The 19,367-nt window shown below is 43.1% G+C and overlaps 1 protein-coding gene across 1 annotated transcript in view; it reads left to right on the forward strand.

Annotated features, from left to right (window-relative positions):
- Positions 1-19,367, forward strand: part of LOC139465531 (angiotensin-converting enzyme-like) — a 52,535-nt gene that overhangs the window by 644 nt on the left and 32,524 nt on the right. The gene's annotated exons all lie outside the window — the stretch shown is intronic.

Genomic DNA, 19,367 nt, shown 5'->3' on the forward strand with positions numbered 1-19,367 from the left:
CAAATAGTACCGAGAAAGTGTCTTGGTGTCACTCTAGCGGCAGCCAACCCTGTACGCGGGATACGGGGGTCTATTCAGGGGGTATTCTTGACTCAGCAATTTGGTATGCGGGGCGAGATTTTTTCAGCAATTATCGTCTCAATATTTTTGAGATTTGTGTGAAGTCGTATTCGGGATTCAAGGGTGAGGGATGAGATTCAGAGTGAATAAATAGATGGTATTCGGGATTCAGGGAAGGCGGGATTTGCATCCTCGCTCCAGGAACTACTTACAACGTCGACCATATACTGACAACGTACAAGAGAACGTCCCATTTTAAGTCTCTGAGGAAACAGCCATCAAGGCGACTCATTTAAACTATCATAAATCCGTGTAAGTAAAATAAAAAAAACAGCAGCATTTCTGTCATGCTCATTTCCCCTTTGACGGACAGTAATGTGAATCAAAATAACATACACTGGAGCAGAATATACTCGCCCCGGGGTCCTGTCATAGGAGCAGACGAACACGACCAAACACGCGCGCCCATGACCAGGAACGCGGACATATGTAGACATGCAAATTGTCACACTGGTAGATATTTTCAAGGGTTGGTTGGAACCTACTTTATAGACATGATTATATTTTAGTAATCTTGTGATGTTAAACTATTCAACCTTAACTCACACTTCGTAAACCAACGTCTTGCTATCATTCAGTTATTACATAAGTGGGGTTAAAGAGCTTGATAGTGGTCTATTATATGGTCTCTGGTTACTCGTAGCATTTCTACCGTTATAATACCACTGTTAGGAAACACGTGAAAGTAGGAATTTCAGGAAAATGGGATCTATATTTTGTGTAAATATATTACGTTAACGCCAGAGAATAATCTGTCTCGATTATCCGCGGAAATAGATTCCTTTGGGCGTAAGAGGCAGTGGTGAAACTTAAATAAACGGATCACTGAAAATCAGCGATAACACCAGGTGTTCGCGAAAATGGGAAGCATGTCCTGCCCTACCGGTAGCACCTGCCACTGACACAATTTGCATAAAAATGTAAGTTTTCTTGCTTGACACCACAGAGCAGTACTCCTGCCATACCACGGCGGCCAGTTAAAAATCGAGTCTTGACAAGGCATTAGGCCGATAGTCTTCCCAACATGGCTTCGACGTGATGACAAACCCTGTCCGTGGTTGTGTACGTGTCCTGCATGCTGATGTTATGTTCACTCGGGATGATATATTGTCTCGTGTGATTATTCAGACACTCATAAACATGCTTCAGGTATGGAATTGTTACACGGACATTCAGTAACAAGGTATGTCGTAATACACATATTGAGTAACAAGGTATGTCGTAATAAACATATTCATGAACAATGAATGTCGTAATACACATTTTCATGAACAATGTTTGTCGTAATACACATATTCATGAACAATGTATGTCGTAATACACACATTCATGAACAATATATACCGTACTACACATATTCATGAACAATATATATCGTAATACACATATTCATGAACAAGGTATGTCGTAATACACATATTCATGAACAATGTATCTCGTAATACACCTATTCATGGACAATGTTTGTCGTAATACACATATTCATGAACAATGTTTGTCGTAATACACATATTCATGAACAATGTATGTCGTAATACACATATTCATGAACAATGTTTGTCGTAATACACATATTCATGAACAATGTATGTCGTAATACACATATTCATGAACAATATATACCGTACTACACATATTCATGAACAATGTATCTCGTAATACACCTATTCATGGACAATGTTTGTCGTAATACACATATTCATGAACAATATTTGTTGTAATATACATATTCATGAACAATATATGTCGTAGTACACATATTCATATACAATATATACCTAATACACATATTCATGAACAATTTAAGTCGTAATACATATATTCGTGAACAATATATACCGTAATACATATATTCATGAACAATATAGTTCGTTATACGAATATCCATGAACAATATATGTCGTTATACATTTTCATGAACGAGGTTCAGTCAAGTCTCGTTAATCCGACATGGTTGGTTGCATATGATTCTGTCGGATTAACGAGTATGTCGGATAAACGAAATTAAGTTCTATCAACGTTCTTGATCGAAAATAGGATAACTGCACGACAGATAACGATACAAACACGTTTTAAAAAACAGAATCAGACAGATTCATAAACCACCAGACATTATATCGATATTCATAAATACATACACATTCACAACGGAGTATTCGATTAACAAAGTATGATACCACACAGGCACTCGTATGTCATACAGACGTCGCTGTGTGGCTGAAAGAATGCCGATGCAACGTTAAATTTTTACTACCTCACTCACTCATTATACATACATTCATGAACAGGATGTGTCATTATATGGATATCATAAACGAAGTATGCCATTATATTCAAAAGCAAAGAATGTCATTTTACAAATATTCATGAAGGTATGACATTATACAGACAATCACATAGTGTGTCATGTAAGACATCATCACAAAGTCTACCATTATGTACAGCATATACGAAGGGTGACCGAAAAGTTCGGTGTTAAACTACGAAGGGTATAAAGAACACCCTAACCAGTTTGCATTATTCATATGTGTATTTAGTACACCACTTTCCATGCTTACAGCCTGCATTTGAACCAAATACGCAACCAGGCAGCTTATTTCTCCATGTTGGTGACTGGTATGCTGCGCACTGTCATCACCCAATAAAAAAACACACATCCATGCGGGCATGGTGTCGACTAACGAGGATGATCCTTCCTTTGCCACTGTTAAGAGGTGGGTAGAGGTGTGAGAGAGAGAGAGAGAGAGAGAGAGAGAGAGAGAGAGAGAGAGAGAGAGAGAGAGAGAGAGAGAGAGAGAGAGAGAGAGAGAGAGAGAGAGAGAGACGACTCGCTTCAAGCCACACAACCAATACAGTAGGCATCTCTCATAAGAGCATTGAGAACATTCTGAGGAACGAACTTGGCATGACAAAGGTTTCAGCACGCTGGTTTCCAAGGCTTCTGAATCCTGATAACAAAAACGTCCTAGGTTCATCTCCCGTCGTTTTGAAGCGGACCAAGCTGATTTTGTGTTGCGATCTGTAATCAGTTGTAGATCGAGACGAAACAACACCCAAAGCAGTGGAACCAAGTCTTCTCCTCCGAAGAAGGCAATGTTGATCCATCACTGACAAGGTGATGGTTTTGGGATTCTGGGTTTCCAAAGGAATCCTTCTGGTGGATTACCTCCCGAAAGGTCAGACCATGTTTGTCGATTATCATGCAAATCTGCTAAAGCAACTGTGTGAGAATATCAAGTCTAAACGTCGTGGTAAACTCACTAAAGGTTTGGTCCAACAGGACAATGCACTTGTTAATGGATGAAATGCATGACTTTGAATACATTGAACCTCCCTTTTCCGCCTCTTCCCAACCTTGAAGAAAGAACTGTCTGGCAAGTATGATGCAGATGATGATGACGTCATTTCTGATGTGGATGACAGTTTGCACCACCAGGATGTAGCCAGTGGGAAGCCAGAATGTGTTGACATTGGAGGGGCTATGTTGAAATATACTTAGAACCCAGATCGGTCCATCGGTCATTGACACAGTCCATCACAGTTACGCTCAGAACCTTTCAGCTACCACTCGTACAGCTGACTGGTGGTCTCGTTAGGCTTCTAGTTCTACTGCGTGATGGTCTGATTCTACTACTACTGATGTAAGTTCTATATGTGATTCTAGTACTGCTGAAGTACGTTCTATATCTGATTCTACTACTACTGATGTAAGTTCTATATGTGATTCTAGTACTGCTGAAGTACGTTCTATATCTGATTCTACTACTACTGATGTAAGTTCTATATGTGATTCTAGTACTGCTGAAGTACGTTCTATATCTGATTCTACTACTACTGATGCAAGTTCTATATGTGATTCTAGTACTGCTGATGTACGTTCTATATCTGGTTCTAGCACTACTGATGTACGTTCTATATGTGATTCTACTACCACTGATGTACGTTCTATATCTGGTTCTAGCACTACTGATATACGTTCTATATTTGATTCTAGTACTGCTGAAGTACGTTCTATATCTGATTCTACTACTACTGATACAAGTTCTATATGTGATTCTAGTACTGCTGAAGTACGTTCTATATCTGATTCTACTACTACTGATGTAAGTTCTATATGTGATTCTAGTACTGCTGATGTACGTTCTATATCTGGTTCTAGCACTACTGATGTACGTTCTATATGTGATTCTACTACCACTGATGTACGTTCTATATCTGGTTCTAGCACTACTGATATACGTTCTATATTTGATTCTAGTACTGCTGAAGTACGTTCTATATCTGATTCTACTACTACTGATACAAGTTCTATATGTGATTCTAGTACTGCTGATGTACGTTCTATATCTGGTTCTAGCACTACTGATGTAAGTTCTATATTTGATTCTAGTACTGCTGAAGTACGTTCTATATCTGATTCTACTACTACTGATGTACGTTCTATATGTGATTCTAGTACTGCTGATGTACGTTCTATATCTGGTTCTAGCACTACTGATGTACGTTCTATATGTGATTCTACTACCACTGATGTACGTTCTATATCTGGTTCTAGCACTACTGATGTACGTTCTATATCTCATTCTAGCACTACAGAGGTACGTTCTATATCTGATTCTACTACTACTGATGTACGTTCTATATGTGATTCTAGTACTGCTGATGTACGTTCTATATCTGGTTCTAGCACTACTGAGGTACGTTCTATATCTGATTTCAATACTATTGAGGAACGTTCTATATCTGATTCTAGCACTACTGATGTACGTTCTACATCTGATTCTAGTACTGTTAAGGTACGTTCTATATCTGATTCTAGTACTAGTAATGTACGTTCTATATCTGATTCTACTACTACAGAGGTACGTTCTATATCTGATTATAGTACTGCTGAGGTACGTTCTATGTCTGATTCTAGCACTACAGAGGTACGTTCTATATCTGATTTTAGCAGTACGGAGGTACGTTCTATGTCTGATTCTAGCAGAACGGAGGTACGTTCTGTGTCTGATTCTTGTACTACTGAGGTACGTCCTATGTCTGATTCTAGTACTGCCGAGGTACGTTCTATATCTGATTCTAGCACTACAGAGGTACGTTCTATATCTGATTCTAGCAGTACGGAGGTACGTTCTATGTCTGATTCCAGTAATACAGAAGAACGTTCTATGTCTGATTCTAGCAGAACGGAGGTACGTTCTTTATCTGATTCTAGTACTGCTGAGGTACGTTCTATATCTGATTCTAGTACTGCCGAGGTACGTTCTATATCTGATTCTAGTACTACAGAGGTACGTTCTATGTCTGATTCTAGTACTACAGATGTACGTTCTTTATCTGATTCTAGTACTGCTGAGATACGTTCTATATCTCATTCTAGCACTACAGAGGTACGTTCTATATCTCATTCTAGTACTGCCGAGGTACGTTCTATATCTGATTCTAGTACTACAGAGGTACGTTCTATGTCTGATTCTAGTACTACAGAGGTACGTTCTATGTCTGATTCTAGTACTACAGATGTACGTTCTATATCTGATTCTAGCACTACAGAGGTACGTTCTATGTCTGATTCTAGTACTACAGAGGTACGTTCTATGTCTGATTCTAGTACTGCCGAGGTAGTTCTATATCTGATTCTAGTACTGCTGAGATACGTTCTATATCTGATTCTAGCACTACACAGGTACGTTCTATATCTGATTCTAGCAGTACAGAGGTACGTTCTATATCTGATTCTAGTACTACAGAGGTATGTTCTATATCTGATTCTAGCATTACAGAGGTATGTTCTATATCTGATTCTAGCACTTCTGAGGCACGTCCTATATCTGATTCTAGCACTACACAGGTACGTTCTATATCTGATTCTAGTACTACAGAGGTACGTTCTATATCTCATTCTAGCACTACAGAGGTGCGTTCTATATCTGATTCTAGCAGTACGGAGGTACGTTCTATGTCTGATTCCAGTTATACAGAGGAACTTTCTATGTCTGATTCTAGCACTACGGAGGTACGTTCTTTATCTGATTCTAGTACAGCTGAGGTACGTTCTATATCTGATTCTTGCACTACAGAGGTATGTTCTATATCTGATTCTAGCACTACGGAGGTACGTTCTATATCTGATTCTGTACTACAGAGGTACGTTCTAATCTGATTCTAGCACTTCTGAGGCACATCCTATATCTGATTCTAGCACTACGGAGGTACGTTCAATATCTGATTCTAGCACTACAGAGGTGTTCTATATCTGATTCTAGTACTTCTGAGGCACCTCCTATATCTGATTCTAGTACTGCTGAGGTACGTTCTATATCTGATTCTAGCACTGCCGAGGTACGTTCTATATTTGATTCTAGTACTACCGAAGTACGTTCAGTAGTTGATTTTTGTACTAATGATGTACGTTCTATAGCGGATTCTGGTACTGCTGAAGTACGTTCTATAGTATTACACCCGAAGTACGTTCTATAGCTGATATCTGTACTACTGAAGCACGTACTATAGCTACTTCTAGCGCTACTGAGGTTGATTCTACTACTACTGGTCGACGTTCTCTGGCTGATTCAAGACAGAGCGACGTTGTATATTTGATTCTCCTCCGAGTGATGGGTTACATCGATGTTTCTGTCACAATGAGTGATTGCTTGAATGGCGAGGTTAGTACGATGATATCAGAGAGCATCCGACACAAATATTTAAAGTGAATGTAATATGCCAGTCGTTTCTCCCTACTGTAGCCCGCTTCTACTTCATACACCACCCTACCGGGAGCACTACACACGCCATGCTTCCCTCCAAGTAGAGCGGTCGACCGGAGGAGGATTAGAGGGTATCGCCAAATGTCAGGCGGCCTCAGATATACACTTCTGAGAAAGGCCACACTTTTTGTATGTACTCGCTTCTTAGTGTTGTGGCTATCGTAAAGTGGGTTTATACTATTTCGTTTCAGTTATTGATGTTTGTGTGGGGTTTAAAAGCCGGTCGAACCTGTCTGAAGGTCGTTGGTTGAATCTATGCACGGAAGGGACTATTTGCATACAGGGGACGCTCACGCGGGCTATATTTAAAAGCTCGTATGTACTGAGCAGCTTTGAGCAGTATGTCAGTTATATTACTGCGTGCCAGTGTGATGTGGGAGGAAAGCCCGAAGTGATGTACGTGTTGGATGCTAGGCAATTTGGAGACCCACGAGCAGGGGTATGGTGCTGACAAACCAAGATACAATCATGGGGGGATCAGGGATTTGAACCCAGCATCATAGGTTTCTGGCATGTCTAAGTGGCGCAACTATTCACAGCTAATTGCGTTCCAATAGATGACTGGGTCACTCGCACCCACCTGAAGACCGATATACAATGACTTAAGAACTACCTCTTATTTTGACAAACCATTAAATTAAAACCACATCGAGTCAACTACGCATTGAATCATGTGACATGTAGAGAATAAAGTTCGTCCTGGCATGATTCAATGAAATTCTGCAATCATTGTATTCAAGAAACAAAAACAAAAATATCTCTTGATATATAACGTAAAACATATCGGGCACGACTGATGGGTTTGTAACTTTCGAAACAGCGAACCAACGTTATTCCGAACGGTAACGTTCAAATACGAGGGGCAGTCGGGTAGCCTAGTTTTTAAAGCGTTCCCTCCTCACGCCGAAGACCCGGGTTCGATTTCCGACATGGGTACAATGTGTATAGCCCATTTCTGGTATCCCCCGCCGTGATATTGCTGGAATATTGCCAAAAGCGGCGTAAAACCATACTCACTCACTCAAATTTAAACGTCCAATTTGCCTGATGTGTCCAATGTGTCCAGAGTTATGTCCCCTTTTCTGTCTGTTTAAACGTCCCTAGCAGTGATCATCGGCAAGCCAAGGCCGGACTAACCTGGCACCCGGGTTCCACTGTATTTTTTTAATGTCGTGTAACCTCAAAAAGGAAGGTTAAACATCACTTACAGTAGTAGGACAATGGCCATTGTCAAGCTGACGAGAATGTGTATGCAATTTCTTATTTTTTTGCTCATGCTGTCAAGTCGGTGGGGATATATAATCACGTGCACCTTCTTCCTTCACCCTACACGGACCCAGAAGGTGAATCATATTGACGTATAAAACATATATTACTAAATCAGAAAATGAGATGCTTTCAATAAAAAAATAATTGACTCATTATTGCCTAACAAACGCAGATTGTTTTCCCGAATTATTTCCGTTTTCTTTCTGTGTTTTTTAATTAAAAAAAATCAGATTTTGTTTGTAGTGCGTGAAATACCTGTGTTCTATCCCAACACCAGAAATATTCTCTAAGCACTGGCGGTTCAACGCGTGACAGCACTAAGCGCCCAATCGAATATTACACCATGCTAATTATGACGAAAGTTACGTTCTATGAATAATCAGTTGGTTTGGGGAGATAAAGACGTGCTGTTATACAATGTGTATTACCCAATTGGGAATGAACATGCCGAGTTTCACTTAACCCATGAATACGGAGAAGATAGTACCGTTTTCCTTGCAGATGATTGGCTGTAAACATATGTTTTTTTATTGGTTTAACAATCCATATGGATATTTTTTTAATGACATTGTTACATCGCAACGCTCCTTCATAGTCCTTCATCATTTGGACAGAATTAAATCATGGATATTTAAAATATCGATTAAATTTCATTGTAGCTACTAAAAACATTTTCAATTACCGAGACCAGGAACATAATTCACACGGCAGAAAATCCGTAATTTCTAATAGCTGTCAAGTTGCGTCAATTGTCTAATTTCTGCCCATCTTTATAGAAATAACAATAACAACCTAACTCGTTTTGAGTTTGACGCTAAGTCTGTAATTTACTCATTATTATTTTCTTGATATTTAACATTATTCACTTAAAACGGTTGCTGTACCTTTAAAATGATGAATGAATTGCACTTGTATAGGTTTATCGCTTACATGGGGATGGTATATGTTCATTGATAACGTTGATTGAATTAATTACGGCCCATCGTTTTGCCCTTTCTTGCTTATAAACCCTCCAAGTACTCCGAGGTGACGGGCACACGCCCGACCTATAAGCTAATGACATTCTACGGAGAAGCTCGTGCAGAATGCCTCGCTACACCGCGCTTCTAGCACTGCTCTACGCGACCACTGTGTTGGCTCCTGCAGAGGGATCTAGAAAAACAACTGATTTAAAAGCAGCCATTGAGTTCCTCAAGAAACACGATGCACAATACAGCTTAATTGCCTTCAACAATGTTGCAGCAAACTGGGATTATTCCACAAACATCACGGATGCAAACAAACAGAGAATGGTAAGTGAAGAGCGAGATCAATGTTGCAGGTGTCCGCCGCGAGTTGCACACATGTAACATTTATTTCTTATTATTCTAGAAGCTCCTTTTTAATCTCAGTATTTGTAACTATCTTCGCATATCCCACACATCCCATGTGATGAGTGGTAAAGGAGACTGTTATAAATATGTTATAAATATGAATATTATCGGCGACAAGTGTTGCATAATGTACCTGTCCAATCACGATATTGTTTGATGCGGTTTCATGTCACCGACGATGTCGTAGTTCGCGTTTCACCTTCAATTCCTTTTCAGTGTTGAATGTATAAATAAGGATATTTCTTGTTACATTTACTGGCCATAATAAATTGTATTTCTTATTTTATTAACACATTCCCACCAACGACGGCGCCTGGCCAGCACCAGGCGCCAGTATTGTGGACACCTTAAAATATGACACTTTGCAGCAGTATGGTGTCAGAGCTTGCGGTCCAATATCATATCAGTTTCTCAGCGTACAAATATGACAGTAAAGCTGGCGTAAAAATACAGTAGGTAGTTGACGCCAGTTACCCTGAAAGTGACTCTACTGGGGGCGGTGGACTGCAATCTGGAGTAGTACTTCCTGTGGTGGACGCTAGCTTCCACTCAACCGAGCTAATTAGTCCACTACTTCCTGACTCGATGTTCCTCATTCTTTGACGGTCGCTCTTACAACTTTCTCATGTTGTAGTAAACCTTTTTTATATGTTAGTTTACATATTTGTTTCATTTCCTACACACTTTGTTGATCACCTGTTTCTTCACTTCTTTCTGGACAAGTCTTTTACGTGTTTCCTTAAACATCTGCTCCTTTATCTGTCTGTCTATCTTTTTAATTTCACGCTCGCCCGCTCATTCGACGATTGTCTCACGCACCCGCCCCTTACACTTCACTCGCATGTATATTGTATTTATATGTCCATATTTCTTTCAATTCAATGCATTTAACATCCATGTGTATATCTGTTAATTTACTTATTTAGTCATTCAATCACTTGCATGTTTCGTTATTCGTATATCTGTTAATTATATTTACTCACTGACTCACTGACTCACTGACTGACTCACTCACTCACTCACGCACTCACTCACTCACTCACTCACTCACTGAGTTATTCATACCTCGTACAACCCACTCTCTTGTTTCATATGACATATATTCGTTAAACATTTATTCGTATATCTGTTAATTTACTTTCTCTATCACACGCTCACTCGCATATACTCAGTACAGTTCATTTTCATGTTTCCTAAAACATCTATTCGTATATCTGTAGATATAATTTACTTATTGACACGCTCATTCTGTCACACACTCACCCATTCTTACCACTTCAACGCATTTTCATGTTTCATTAAATATTTATTCGTATATCTGTTAATTTACTTTTCTCATTTACACGCTCACTCGCACATACTCCGTAAATTCATTTGCATGTTTCATTAAACATTTATTCGTACATCCGTTAATTTCATTACCTTATCTACACACACTGACTCACTCGCACATACTCCGTAAATTCATTTGCATGTTTCATTAAACATTTATTCGTACATCCGTTAATTTCATTAACTTATCACATTGACTCACTCACACATACTCCGTACAATTTATTTTCATGTTTCCTAAAACATTTATTCGTATATCTATTAATTTCGTTTACTTATCTACATATTCACTCACTTACATATAATCCGTACAACTTCCTTGCATTTTTCATTAACACATATTTTCGTATTTATGTTAATTTCATTTACTTATCTACACATTGGCTCACTCACACAAACTCCGTAAATTCATTTTCATGTTTCCTAAAACATCTTTTCGTACATCTGTTAATTTTATTTACTTATTTCCACGTTCACTCACTCACTGATATTCCGTACAAGTCACTTGCATCTTTAAATAAGTATATATAGGTATATCTGTTAATAATATTTTCTCATGTACATGCTCACTCAGCCACACACTCAGCCACTCACTCACTCACTCAGCCACTCACTCACTCACTCACACACTGATATTCCGTACTAGCCACTTGCATCTTTAATTAAGTATATATTGGTATATCTATTATTAATATCTTCTCATTTACATGATCACTCAGCCACTCACTCACTCACTCATTCACTGATATTCCGTACAAGTCACTTGCATCTTTAATTAAGTATATATTGGTATATCTATTATTAATATCTTCTCATTTACATGATCACTCAGCCACTCACTCACTCACTCACTCATTCACTGATATTCCGTACAAGTCACTTGCATCTTTAATTAAGTATATATTGGTATATCTGTAATATTAATATCTTCTCATTTACATGATCACTCAGCCACTCACTCACTCACTCACTCAGCCACTCACTCAGCCACTCACTCACTCACTCACTCACTCAGCCACTCACTCACCCATTCCATACTCTTTTACTGTCGGATTTTCACCTGTGTGTTAAATCTACCTTCTTAAAAGAAATAGCCAAGGAACCATTTTCATCAAAGAAATACCGAGGCACAACGTCACACTTTGAGCTAAAGTTAACCTGAACACTTTGATTTAACAGCTTTATTTTTAACACGTTTTCTCCCAGCGTTGGTTTGACGAAGTGAATCTAAGGGCTGCGCGGTAAGATATTAAACTAAGTGAGTGAACTGTATTAAACTCCCATTGATCCGAGTGACTGAGACAGCCTCATCACTTTAATGTTGTTTAAGATGTCTTCTGTCTAGCCTCAGCCTCCGTGATGGAGCTGAGGGGTGTGGGGTGAATAGAGAAAGTAACTATCGATTATTCGAGTTATGGGGAGAAATCTTAACCGCTCACCTTCTAAACTCTAAAATCAGGTGACTGCACTATAAATACGTCTCACTGGATTGGACAAGTAGAGCTATATCCTTGCCGTAGCCTGGTCCCTTTGCGTGGAAGCAACGCTGACTCCTAATGGTAGTAATGTCAAGATGTGGAATTAAGGAAGTGATTGAGAAATCTTTCTAGATTCAGACAAATAAATGTCTTGTCAGAGGTAAAGTAACGTAAGAAAATTCTCGTGGTGTGCCTGATCCAGGCACGATTATTTACAGACCGCCGTCTGGAATATTGCTGAGAGCGGCGTTAAACATACAATACCCCTTGACGTTATGTCACTGAGCGTGTTTCTACAGGGTGGTACCAATACCCCTTGACGTTATGTCACTGAGCGTGTGTTTCTACAGGGTGGTACAAATACCCCTTGACGTTATGTCACTGAGCGTGTTTCTACAGGGTTGTACCAATACCCCTTGACGTTATGTCACTGAGCGTGTGTTTCTACAGGGTGGTACCAATACCCTTTGACGTTATGTCACTGAGCGTGTTTCTACAGGGTGGTGCCAATACCCCTTGACGTTATGTCACTGAGCGTGTTTCTACAGGGTGGTACCAATACCCCTTGACGTTATGTCACTGAGCGGGTGTTTCTACAGGGTGGTACCAATACCCCTTGACGTTATGTCACTGAGCGTGTTTCTACAGGGTGGTACCAATACCCCTTGACGTTATGTCACTGAGCGTGTGTTTCTACAGGGTGGTACCAATACCCCTTGACGTTATGTCACTGAGCGTGTTTCTACAGGGTTGTACCATTACCCCTTGACGTTATGTCACTGAGCGTGTTTCTACAGGGTGGTGCCAATGCCCCTTGACGCTATGTCACTGAGCGTGTTTCTACAGGGTGGTTCCAATACCCCTTGACGTTATGTCACTGAGCGTGTGTTTCTACAGGGTGGTACCAATACCCCTTGATGTTATGTCACTGAGCGTGTTTCTACAGGGTGGTGCCAATACCCCTTGACGTTATGTCACTGAGCGTATTTCTACAGGGTGGTACCAATACCCCTTGACGTTATGTCACTGAGCGTGTTTCTACAGGGTGGTGCCAATACCCCTTGACGTTATGTCACTGAGCGTGTTTCTACGGGGTTGTACCAATACCCCTTGACGTTATGTCACTGAGCGTGTTTCTACAGGGTGGTGCCAATACCCCTTGACGTTATGTCACTGAGCGTGTTTCTACGGGGTTGTACCAATACCCCTTGACGTTATGTCACTGAGCGTGTTTCTACAGGGTGGTACCAATACCCCTTGACGTTATGTCACTGAGCGTGTTTCTACAGGGTTGTACCATTACCCCTTGACGTTATGTCACTGAGTGGGTGTTTCTACAGGGTGGTACCAATACCCCTTGACGTTATGTCACTGAGCGGGTGTTTCTACAGGGTGGTACCAGTACCCCTTGACGTTATGTCACTGAGCGTGTTTCTACAGGGTGGTACCAATACCCCTTGACGTTATCTCACTGAGCGTGTTTCTACAGGGTGGTACCAATACCCCTTGACGTTATGTCACTGAGCGCGTGTTTCTACAGGGTGGTACCAGTACCCCTTGACGTTATGTCACTGAGCGGGTGTTTCTACAGGGTGGTACCAATACCCCTTGACGTTATGTCACTGAGCGCGTGTTTCTACAGGGTGGTACCAATACCCCTTGACGTTATGTCACTGAGCGGGTGTTTCTACCGGGTGGTACCAGTACCCCATGACGTTATGTCACTGAGCGTGTTTCTACAGGGTGGTACCAATACCCCTTGACGTTATCTCACTGAGCGTGTTTCTACAGGGTGGTACCAATACCCCTTGACGTTATGTCACTGAGCGGGTGTTTCTACAGGGTGGTACCAGTACCCCTTGACGTTATCTCACTGAGCGTGTTTCTACAGGGTGGTACCAGTACCCCTTGACGTTATCTCACTGAGCGTGTTTCTACAGCGTGGGTACCAATGCACCTTGACGTTATGTCACTGACATATCACGCAGGCTCTACGTTTCTGCCTAACCACCCGATCCCGTTAGTTGCCTCTTACGACAAGCATGGGTTTCTGAAGACCTATTCCTTCCGGATCCACACGGGTCGTGGGATGTATAGAGACCATTTGTATGGGGTAAGGAATAATTTTGACGGATAGTTTCACAGGCGAAGATTTTAGAAGACATATACCCTTAAGCAGTTTAAAATGAATTTGGAAAACCTTAAATCTAATGAGCTGTGACCTAAGTAAGTCAAAGAACAAAAGATGACTGGCATCTGATGCTGCAAACACGTGCCAAGAGTTGCACATTACGTCCACAGCAGCATAAACTGAGACCTGAAAATCCCCCAGCACTAAATGTAACTGTCCCAAACGTGTTATCTCGTCCTTCTAGGCACGACATCAATCTATTCAACCAACATTTATTGCATCCTCTGAAAACCAAGCCACAAGAATGTTTGGAGAGTGTCGGTATATCATGAAAGGCCCAGTGTAGACTGTGGTATATCTCTTTATGGTTTGGCGTTATCAGCCCACTCGGGACAGCAGCGCAACCCTTTAGTTTGGCATTTCCAGTTCAATTATCTATTACAAACAATCCTGCCAGCTATTCCACGATACATATCCGACATGTGTGGGTTTTATTGTAGGCCAGCAATCGTCCTTTAGTACTGTCTCACATATTTCAGGTATGCTTCATATACATTTTCTGTTCCTCCGAAGGTCATTACTTGCGGAAACAAACTAGGTCATACATTCACAATTTCTTTTACGATTGAGATGTGTGGGCGATAACCTGTTTGATATTCTGGTTGTTACAAGAAACATTCCTGAAATCTACTGCGTTATGCAGTCTGAGACGCCCGTTCTGGCGATGAGGGGATTGGGTAGGGACAATCGGACGTTAGTCCTGGTGGTGAGGGGACGGGATAGACATTCTCGGACGCTAGTCCTGGTGGTGAGGGGACGGGGTAGGGACACTCTCGGACGTCAGTTCTGGTGGTGAGGGAACAGGGTAGGGACACTCTCGGACCTTAGTCGTGGTGGTGAGGGGACGGTGTAGGGACACTCTCGGACGTTAGTCGTGGTGGTGAGGGGACGGGGTAAGGCCACTCTCGAACGTTAGTCGTGGTGGTGAGGGGACGGGGTAGGGACACTTTAGGACGTCTTTCCTGGTGGTGAGGCGACGAGAAAGGGACACTCTCTGACGTTAGTCGTGTTGGTGAGGGGACGGGGTAGGGACACTCTCGAACGTTAGTCGTGGTGGTGAGGGGACGGGGTAGGGACACTTTAGGACGTCTTTCCTGGTGGTGAGGCGACGAGAAAGGGACACTCTCTGACGTTAGTCGTGTTGGTGAGGGGACGGGGTAGGGACACTCTCTGACGTTAGTCCTGGTGGTGAGGGGACGGGGTAGGGCCACTCTCGGACGTTAGTCCTGGTGGTGAGGGGACGGGGTAGGGCCACTCTCGGACGTTAGTCGTGGTTGTGAGGGGATGGGGTAGGGACACTCTCGGACGTTAGTCATGGTGGTGAGGGGACGGGGTAGGGACACTCTCGGACGTTAGTCGTGGTGGTAAGGGGACGGGGTAGGGCCACTCTCGGACGTTAGTCGTGGTGGTGAGGGGACGGGGTAGGGACACTTTAGGACGTCATTCCTGGTGGTGAGGGGACGAGAAAGGGACACTCTCGGACGTTAGTCATGGTGGTGAGGGGACGGGGTAGGGACACTTTAGGACGTCATTCCTGGTGGTGAGGGGACGAGAAAGGGACACTCTCGGACGTTAGTCATGGTGGTGAGGGGACGGGGTAGGGACACTCTGGGACGTTAGTCGTGGTGGTGAGGGGACGGGGTAGGGACACTCTCGGACGTTAGTCGTGGTGGTGAGGGGACGGGGTAAGGACACTCTGGGACTTTAGTCCTGGTGGTGAGGGGACGGGATAGACATTCTCGGACGCCATTCCTGGTGGTGAGGGGACGGGATAGGGACACTCTCTGACGTAAGTCGTGGTGGTGAGGGGACGGGGTAGGGACACTCTCTGACGTTAGTCGTGGTGGTGAGGGGACGGGGTAAGGACACTCTGGGACTTTAGTCCTGGTGGTGAGGGGACGGGGTAGGGACACTCTCTGACGTTAGTCGTGGTGGTGAGGGGACGGGGTAGGGACACTCTCGGACTTTAGTCCTGGTGGTGTGGGGACGGGGTAGGGCCACTCTCGGACGTTAGTCGTGGTGGTGAGGGGACGGGGTAGGGACGGGGTAGGGACACTCTCGGACGTTAGTCCCGGTGGTGAGGGGACGGGATAGGGACACTCTCGGACTTTAGTCCTGGTGGGGAGGGGACGGGGTAAGGACATTCCCTGACGCTAGTCCTGGTGGTGAGGGGACGGGATAGACATTCTCTGACGCTAGTCCTGGTGGTGAGGGGATGGGGTAGTGACACTCTCGGACGTTAGTCGTGGTGGTGAGGGGACGGGGTGGGGACGCTCTTGGACGTTAGTCCTGAGGGTGAGGGGACGGGATAGACATTCTCGGACATTAGTTCTGGTGGTGAGGGGACGGGATAGACATTCTCGGACGTTAGTCGTGGTGGTGAGGGGACGGGTTAGGGACACTCTCGGACGCTAGTCGTGGTTGTGAGGGGACGGGGTAGGGACACTCTCGGACTTTAGTCATGGTGGTGAGGGGGCGGGGTAGGGACATTCTCTGACGCTAGTCCTGGTGGTGAGGGGACGGGGTAGACATTCTCTGACGTTAGTCGTGGTGGTGAGGGGACGGGGTAGGGACACTCTCGGACGTTAGTCGTGGTGGTGAGGGGACGGGGTGGGGACGCTCTTGGACGTTAGTCGTGGTGGTGAGGGGACGGGATAGACATTCTCGGACGTTAGTTCTGGTGGTGAGGGGACGGGATAGACATTCTCGGACTTTAGTCGTGGTGGTGAGGGGACGGGGTAGGGACACTCTCTGACGCTAGTCGTGGTGGTGAGGGGACGGGGTAGGGACATTCTCGGACGTTACTCCTGGTGGTGAGGAGACGGGGTAGTGACACTCTGGGACTTTAGTCATGGTGGTGAGGGGGCGGGGTAGGGACACTTTAGGACGCCATTCCTGGTGGTGAGGGGACGAGAAAGGGACACTTTCGGACGTTTGTCCTGGTGGTGAGGGGACGAGAAAGGGACACTTTCGGACGTTTGTCCTGGCGGTGTTGGGACAGGATAGGGACGGTTTCGGACACGGGTCCAAGTGGTGTGGGGACGGTGTAATGACACTCTCGGACACGTGTCCTGGCGGTGTTGGGACGGAGTTGCGACACAACCGGACGCTGGAGGTTGCAACGAAGCAGGTATTTTACCTCTACACTGCACTTCTGTGGATGTGCGATGTCGCGAAGAGTTTTTTCCCTTACGTTATTCCCAGCATCAATCGGAATTTCATTTCCTTGTGAACCCCGCGGTGGCAAACGTTTCTCTTCTCGGCGGAAAGCAAAAGATTAAGCACGATGAAAGGAATTTACTTGTATATTTAATGACGCATGCAATGAACTCTCTTTAATGTTCCTGTTGGCAAATATCAACACAACTCAATGTCTCCGCAGTTCTAAACTATGGCGTGTTCCATTACGTAAATGCTTTTTTCTGATGGAAACTATAAAGTGTATGGATGTTGAATGTAAAATTGACAGCCTGCGTCAACAACTTTCGCAAACATGGCAAATAATGCAAACACATAGATGAGCATAAAGCACATAACCACGTGCGTATATTCAAACTTAGCCTACATCAGACTGTTGTCATGTCCTTTATAAGTATGTTTGTTGAACTCCCTTACAGCGTCTTACATCGACATACTGATCTCTCTGTCTTAAAGTTACGTGACGCCTCAAACAGTGTCTTACATCGACATACTGATCTCTCTGTCTTAAAGTTACGTGACATCTCCAACAGTGTCTTACATCGACATACTGATCTCTCTATCGTAAAGTTACGTGACGTCTCCAACAGTGTCTTACATCGACATACTGATCTCTCTGTCTTAAGGTTACGTGACGTCCCTTACAGTGTCTTACATCGACATACTGATGTCTCTATCTTAAAGTTACGTGACGTCCCTTACAGTGTCTTACATCGACATACTGATGTCTCTATCTTAAAGTTACGTGACGTCCCTTACAGTGTCTTACATCGACATACTGATCTCTCTGTATTTAAGTTACGTGACGTCTCCAACAGTGTCTTACATCGACATACTGATCTCTCTGTCTTAAAGTTACGTGTCGTCCCTTACAGTGTCTTACATCGACATACTGATCTCTCTGTCTTAAAGTTACGTGACGTCTCCAACAGTGTCTTACATCGACATACTGATCTCTCTGTCTTAAAGTTACGTGACGTCTCCAACAGTGTCTTACATCGACATACTGATCTCTGTGTGTTAAAGTTACGTGGCGTCTCCAACAGTGTCTTACATCGACATACTGATCTCTCTGTCTTAAAGTTACGTGACGTCTCCAACAGTGTCTTACATCGACATACTGATGTCTCTATCTTAAAGTTACGTGACGTCCCTTACAGTGTCTTACATCGACATACTGATGTCTCTATCTTAAAGTTACGTGTCGTCCCTTACATTGTCTAACATCGACATACTGATCTCTCTGTCTTAAAGTTACGTGACGTCTCCAACAGTGTCTTAATCGACATACTGATCCCTCTGTCTTAAAGTTACGTGACGTCTCCAACAGTGTCTTACATCGACATACTGATGTCTCTATCTTAAAGTTACGTGACGTCCTTTACAGTTATTCACAGAGATACTTCTCTATCTCGAAGTTACGCAACGTCCCTTACAGTGTCTTACATCGACATATTACTCTCCCTTTGGCGAAGTTACGTGACGTCCCTCACTGTGTCTGACATCGACATATTGATCTCGCCATCTTGAAGTTACAGGACATGCCTTACATTGTCTGACATTGGCATACTGATCTATGAAGTAAATTAAGACATGTAAACTGTGTCAGACACAACTCAGGAAGTCAGACTGTTGTATA

This window comes from Haliotis cracherodii, unplaced genomic scaffold, assembly GCF_022045235.1.
Source record: "Haliotis cracherodii isolate W230 unplaced genomic scaffold, xgHalCrac1.p SCAF_18, whole genome shotgun sequence".
In the NCBI taxonomy this organism is placed as follows: domain Eukaryota; kingdom Metazoa; phylum Mollusca; class Gastropoda; order Lepetellida; family Haliotidae; genus Haliotis; species Haliotis cracherodii.